Source organism: Mus pahari, chromosome 4 (genome assembly GCF_900095145.1).
Source record: "Mus pahari chromosome 4, PAHARI_EIJ_v1.1, whole genome shotgun sequence".
In the NCBI taxonomy this organism is placed as follows: domain Eukaryota; kingdom Metazoa; phylum Chordata; class Mammalia; order Rodentia; family Muridae; genus Mus; species Mus pahari.
Window position 1 is genome coordinate 15,288,853 of NC_034593.1, and position 6,623 is coordinate 15,295,475.

Genomic DNA, 6,623 nt, shown 5'->3' on the forward strand with positions numbered 1-6,623 from the left:
AAAGCAGTATGGAAATGTAAGCCGAATAAACCCTTTCCTCCCCAACTTGCTTCTTGGTCATGATGTTTGTGCAGGAATAGAAACCCTGACTAAGACATCTGCCTCTCCACAACTGAGTGCTCCATCAGGTTAGGAGGTTGTGTCTTCCTTTTCATCATTCTGGAATAGTCCAGCAGCTGTCAATAAGTACAGGGACAAGGTGTAGAAAAGATTCCGCAGTAGCCCCCTCTCCACCCCCAGACAGACTGAGGAAGATGCAGAGGGAAGGAAACAGAGACAAGACCTTCCCTGGGGCTCTGTGGTGCCCTGGGAAATGGATAGGGTTGGTCAGTGTAGCCATCTGCCTGTAGCACGAAGGACTCCAGTTAAACTTCTTGAAGGGTGTGCAAGCTGGGAGTTGTCATCGGAGTCTTTGGATGATTTTACATAGAATTCATAGATTAGTTTGTCATAATAATATAGCTAATCCTCATTATTCACAGATTTCGCATTTGTGGAGACGACAAACTTCCTTCTATGTTGACTATATCAGGGGGAAAATCTTCTATCTGCTTAGGTTCTATGGCTAAACCTTGGCGTTAGTCCATAACAGTAATAAGAGAAATGAATTTTTATGCAGTACATTGTGCAATATGTGTGTCTTCATAAGAAAAATAAAGACCTGGAAAAGCCACTAGGTCCAAAATCATGTGAGCTTCCTTAAGGAAAACTGGTAAATGGTGGACATGAGACAGTGGCTGGAAATTATCCAGGGGTGGGAAATTAATGAAAAGGAAAAGTAACTCAGTGAGAGGGCCTTTTTCTTGGGAAATATTATGCTTGCTTTTAGGCAGAGCTTCTCAGGTGTTTTGTGCTCAAGGCAAGCAGTACATCAAAGCAGCAGATTTGGGGTTAGCATCTTCTGAATTCCTTCACTTACTTGTTCAAGATTATTTGTAAGTCCGTGCTCAGGACTGCACTATCCTCACCATTGTCAGGTTCTCAGAGCAGTAAACAATATGGCATGCAGCGCGCATATTTCCAGTGATGTTGCACAAGGCAACACTGTCTTTTTCCTGTAGTTCTATAACTCTAAACAGCCATCCTTTGCATGCTATTGAGTGCTATGGAGTTTGTAGTTTTGTACTGTTTGTTCACTTGCCATTTAAATGTTCTGCCGGAGGTACTGTCCAATGCCCTAAGCATAAGAGGCTTGCATACGAGAGGCCTTAGAGAGGAAACATGTATATCAGATAACCATCCTCAGGCCATGGTTCTAATGTTATGGGGCCATGAGCTTAAGATTCAAGAGTCAACACCACATATTAAACAAGGGTTTCTTTGACAGAAACATTAGAAACCGTTTCTGTGTTATCAGTTGATGAAAAGGGAACCAAGAGACTTGTTTAATCCCTGTATTTGCCCTGGAACACAATGGTTCTGCTTTCAGTAAATCACAATTTGCAGTGACTTCATAGACCCCAAGGATGAGACATGGCTGGCAGGTGCTGGAGTGCCCCCCAGTCTTTCCTTTCTGGTCTTAGAGAAGGGATCTCTGTGGCTCTTCATTAATGTCTTCTGGGAGATAGTACCTTTACAGAAAAAGCCTCGAATGCTTGGATAAACATCCTGATCAAATTATCCAGCCTTTCTGGAAACAGAGTCCTGATCTGTAGAATTGCTTCCTAAACCAACAGAACCGAAAAGCCCGTGAATGTGCACACACATGTAAGGTTTACTTTTTCAAACTGAACAATAGATTTTTTGCGGGTGGGGGTGTGAGGTGGGTTGGTATTTATGAAGTCTTGACATATGTACTTAGAGAACCATTGTTAACAAATCTGGGGCATTTGCCACTTGGTTTTTCAAGATGATAATGATATTCTGTTAGCAATGGAACTCTGTTACTCCAAGAGTGCCTTGGTGGTTTTCTGAGGCAGCAGCAGAATCTGCCTGTCAGTGTCCTGTTTTCTGGGTGACACTCCATAGTTTCCCTAACCCAGGTGTCCAAATGGAACTACTAAAAAACTACCAGAGAAGGCCTTTGGGCTGTGACTGTGGAGGCCTGAGATCCTGCACACCGTTTCTCAGCTCTCTTCTCTTAGGTGACATCACCACAATTCCCCTCTTGGCACGCTATGCTTCATTTCTCTTCGGGATGATAATTATGGACATTACTACTCCGTATATGTCATGAAATAATTTGCAGCTGTCAAAGCAAAATTGGAACAATATCAAGGAATGAAAAGCCAGTCTCCTCAGTTCCTCCTCTCCACCTTTGTGGTAATTTCCAAGGGCTGCCATTAAAATATCTGAGTAGATAACTTAGAAAACAGAATTTCTTTGTTATTGTTGTGGAGGCTCAGAATCCTAGAATAAAGTACAATAAGTCTATGTTCTTTTTCTTTGTCTTATGGATGTCTGTGTTCTCTGTCTCTGTCTCTGTCTCTGTCTCTCTCTCTCTCTCTGTGTGTGTGTGTGTGTGTGTGTGTCTTCTAGTGTCCTATAAGGATACCATTCAGAATAAGGCCCACCCTAATGCCTATATTTTAACTTAAATACCTCTTTAAAGGTCTGTCCCCAAATGTCACATTATGAGATACTACAAGTCAAGCCTTCCAGTTCAATAGATGAGCTTGTGGGAAGGTGACAGGATTCATACTATTGATTTGTCAAAACTGTAACACAATTGAGTTTATTTTATATTTGGGCCATATATTTTTTTGAACAAAGCCTTTTTTTACTTTCTAGAAATTCTGACTGGAAATTCTGGTTAAAGTTCCTGAGTTCAAAGCCCAGCAACCACGTGGTGGCTTACAACCATCCATAATGAGATCTGACTCCCTCTTGAGTGTCTGAAGACAGCTGCAATGTCTTATATAATAAATAGAGATTTTTTCTTATTTTTATTTTGTATTTTTTGGTTTTTCGAGACAGGGTTTCTCTGTATAGCCCTGGCTGTCCTGGAACTCACTCTGTAGACCAGGCTGGCCTCGAACTCAGAAATCTGCCTGCCTCTGCTTCTCAAGAGCTGGGATTAAAGGTGTGGGCCACCACGCCCGGCATAAATAGAGATTCTTAACTATCTTTACGTTTTAAAGAAAAGTAACATATGTATCATACTTTTAGATCTCTAGTCACAGGACTATTGTAAAAGAATCTGCTTTCTTCGTGAAAGATAATCTTTCTAGAGCCCTCTGGCCTATGTTCCTGATGTTCGTTCTGATTACATGTTGCTGTAACACATATATTAGCTAGAATTTGCCACTGTAATGAAATTCCTGAGATAAGATAACTTTATAAAGAGCTTGATTCGGCTCACAGTTTCAGTGGTTGAAAACCCAAATAGCATGGTACAGTACAGCTAAAATTTCTTCTCTGGGGAGACGTAACCAAGATCTACCCATCCTCCAAAAGTTCCAGCAACAAACTGGGGTGCAATTCTGTCAAGTGCACTGTAGGTTGAGAGTTACAAGACTGTGGGTGCTTCTTCCCCAAAAGACTACTTTTGGAAAGCTTTTAGCCAGAAGGGGTTAAGGATTCCCTACAGACCCATAGATGGAGCCCTAACACCTTGTCCTAATATGACCTATATCATCTAGTCCTTCCCAGAGACTCTAAGGTCGCGTGGAATTAAGGCAGAATTATATACAACTGATAGGACGTGTGAGTGTTCCATTGAAAGGATGGCATGAACCCCATTTGTCTCCATTTAACTAAGGACCAGGCCTGATTTTAAAAAGAAAGCCATAAGGCACCAGCTCCAGGAACAGACCATAAAATCCAGAAACAGGGTCATATAACCCCCTCCCAAAGAGCATCCTAGGGATAACACAAAACTGGGGGAAATATCTTATCTCAGAATGGACCATCTGGGCTGGGAACTCTACCTCACCTTATGGTAAACATTCATGATATATCATGATATATCATGGAATGCAGACCTGTGACCCCCTAGCACCCACCAATGAAACTTTAGACTACCTATTCCTTCTAGAGAGTTCCTCCAATTCCCTTAAGAATGCCTGAGCACCTTTGTCTGGGTTTGCCATTTTGGAGAATGGTTGACGTCCACATATTGGTTGTTTCTGCAGACTAAATGCTCTTTCTCTTTGCATACTATCTGAGCATGGGGTGTTCTTTCACCGATTTTCAGATCCTTACATTGTGGCTTTTCTCACCCACTTGTCCTTCTGAGAGGGAACCTTAGCTGCTGTGATCTTTAGCAAGCAAGCCCAGCTGGACCTCTGAAGATGGTGTCAGTTTGGCTTGAAAGATAGTCCTGTACCACATACAGTCTCCGACTGTAGTGGAGGGAATTTTGTATTTGTGAGATGCTTAGTTTTATTTCTCTTGTTGTAGTAAAATATATATTTAGTAAAATATAGACAAAGGCCAACTTAAGGAAGAAAGGATTTATTTGACTTAAGAATTCCAGGGTACAGTTCATCACTGAGACAGGAATTTGAGGCAGCTGGCCACATCACACCTACAGTCAAGAGCAGAGAGAAACCTATCGGTTTACTCGCTTACTTGTTTGTGCTCAGCTCAGTTACATTTTCCACTTTTATACTGTTCAGGGTAGCCTGCCTAGAGGATGACGCCATTCACAGTGGGCTAGGTTTTCTCACACTAACAAGACAATCCTCTACAGACATGACCAGTCTGATCTTCAACTAAAGTGCTCTTTCCAGGTGATTCTAGGTTATGTCAAGTAGACAGTTAGAACTAATGAGCACATATGTAAAACAGGAAGTCAAGGAGAGGCAAGGTCCTACAATCCTTCTGAGGACATGCTTCAAGATCCTAGTAGCTTCCTATTAGGTAAGACCCTCTTAAAGGCCCACAACTATCTGCCAATATTACTTTGGGGTCCAAGACACCTGAACTCTTAAGTGGAGAAGATAATACCCAATAACAGCAGCTGTCAGCCTGAGACGTATTGTCATCCAGCTGCTGGGTTGCTTCTCTCCTTTTTCTTAAATACTATGTGCTCTCGTTTCTTGGATAGTTTGTTCTGCAGAAGTACTTCTATGGCAGATGTAGAGTTGTGTTGCTAGGAAAGGAGTCATTGTCCATCGATGAGTACAGTAGATAACAGAATGTTCTGGATCCTCCAGATGTTACCAGCCATTGAACCAGGAAGTGGTACAAAGGGCCCAACCAATTCTGCCCTACTTGGGTCTTTTCTAAAGGGCAATCCTTGCTTTGGAACTAGCAAAAATGCTGGCAGAAGTCGTCAACTCAGCATCACTACATGATGTTTTTCCTACCAGGGCCCCCTCTCCATTTCCCCATTAAAAATGTATACATTAAAAATATATATTCTAATTCTTTCTCGGATTCATCTCCCTGGAGAACTTAGCGGTATAACATCTTCAAATTATATTTATTTTCTCTCAGAAAGATATTTAGAGACTATATTAATTTTCAATTGCTGTATTAAGACCCAATGAACAATGTAATTTGTAAAAGAAAGCATTTACCTTGGGGCTTACAGTTTCAGAGGGTTAGTTAATGGTCACCATGGTAGAAAGAAGGTGACATAGCCACCGGATAGGTCATGGGGGAAGGGAGGGAGGGAGGGAGGGAGGGAGTGATGAGAGAAGAGATCCACCTAGAATGGTAAGGGCTTTTGAAACCTCCAAGATTATGCCCAGGGACACACCTCCTAATCCTTCCCAAATAGTTCCACCAACTGTGGACCAAACATTCAAATATATTGAGCTTATGGGGTCATTCTCATTCAAACAAGTACAGAGCCTCTTGCAAGTTTGACCTTTCTGCTTTCACATGTGCTATTTTGATTGGGTAGGAATTCTGGCTCAAAGCTTTCTTCTCACAGAAAGGCCCTGCCCTACTGTCTTCTAGTGTGTGCTGCTGCTAGGTCTGGCCAGACCAATTCTTACCCTTTCTCAAGGCTGCTGTCTTTTGTCTTGTTGGGCCCTCATTGGTGAAAGCCTCTAAGGGTTTTACATTTCACCAGGCTGTGTTCAGCATTGGCTGTTTTTATCCAGTCATCATGGATGGCCCCTTTGCTCCCCGATTGTCTCTGCTTTATCTTCTAGAACATGTATTCGGGAGTTGTTCTCTGGATCTCTTTTCCATGCTCTCACTTTTATAATGTTTTTGCTTTCCAATGTCTGATGTGCTGTGAGATATGTGCTCTCTTATTTACATCTTCACATTTGGTCATCATCTTTGTCTGACATATAATTTTTTTTTGCCTGAGCAGACATGGTTTTAGGTTTTAAGAACTCAATTGCTCTCTGATGCTTTTGCTATCTGTGTTCTGGTTTTTACTATTGCAATACCTTCTTGGATTCTTAGAGGAGAACCATGAGCATTTTGAAACATACTTTTGATCTGTTCCTCATGTTATTTTTAATTCTCTTGGGCCATTTGCTTAATTTGTTAATCTTGAATTTTCTTTTATTTAACATGTTGTTTCTCTACAAAGGTGCCTCTCCCCATTTAAGAGACAAGTGGGCTTTCTCATTTACTGGGAAGGGCTGAAGAACATGCTGTATCTAATCAAGAGCTCCTAGGATGCCCCACTGTGAGAGTGGAGTCAGGTTGGGGCTCTTCCTTTTCTTTCCATCTCTATTAGGCTGTGCTCTGCCCCAGCCCCAGCCCCAGCCCCA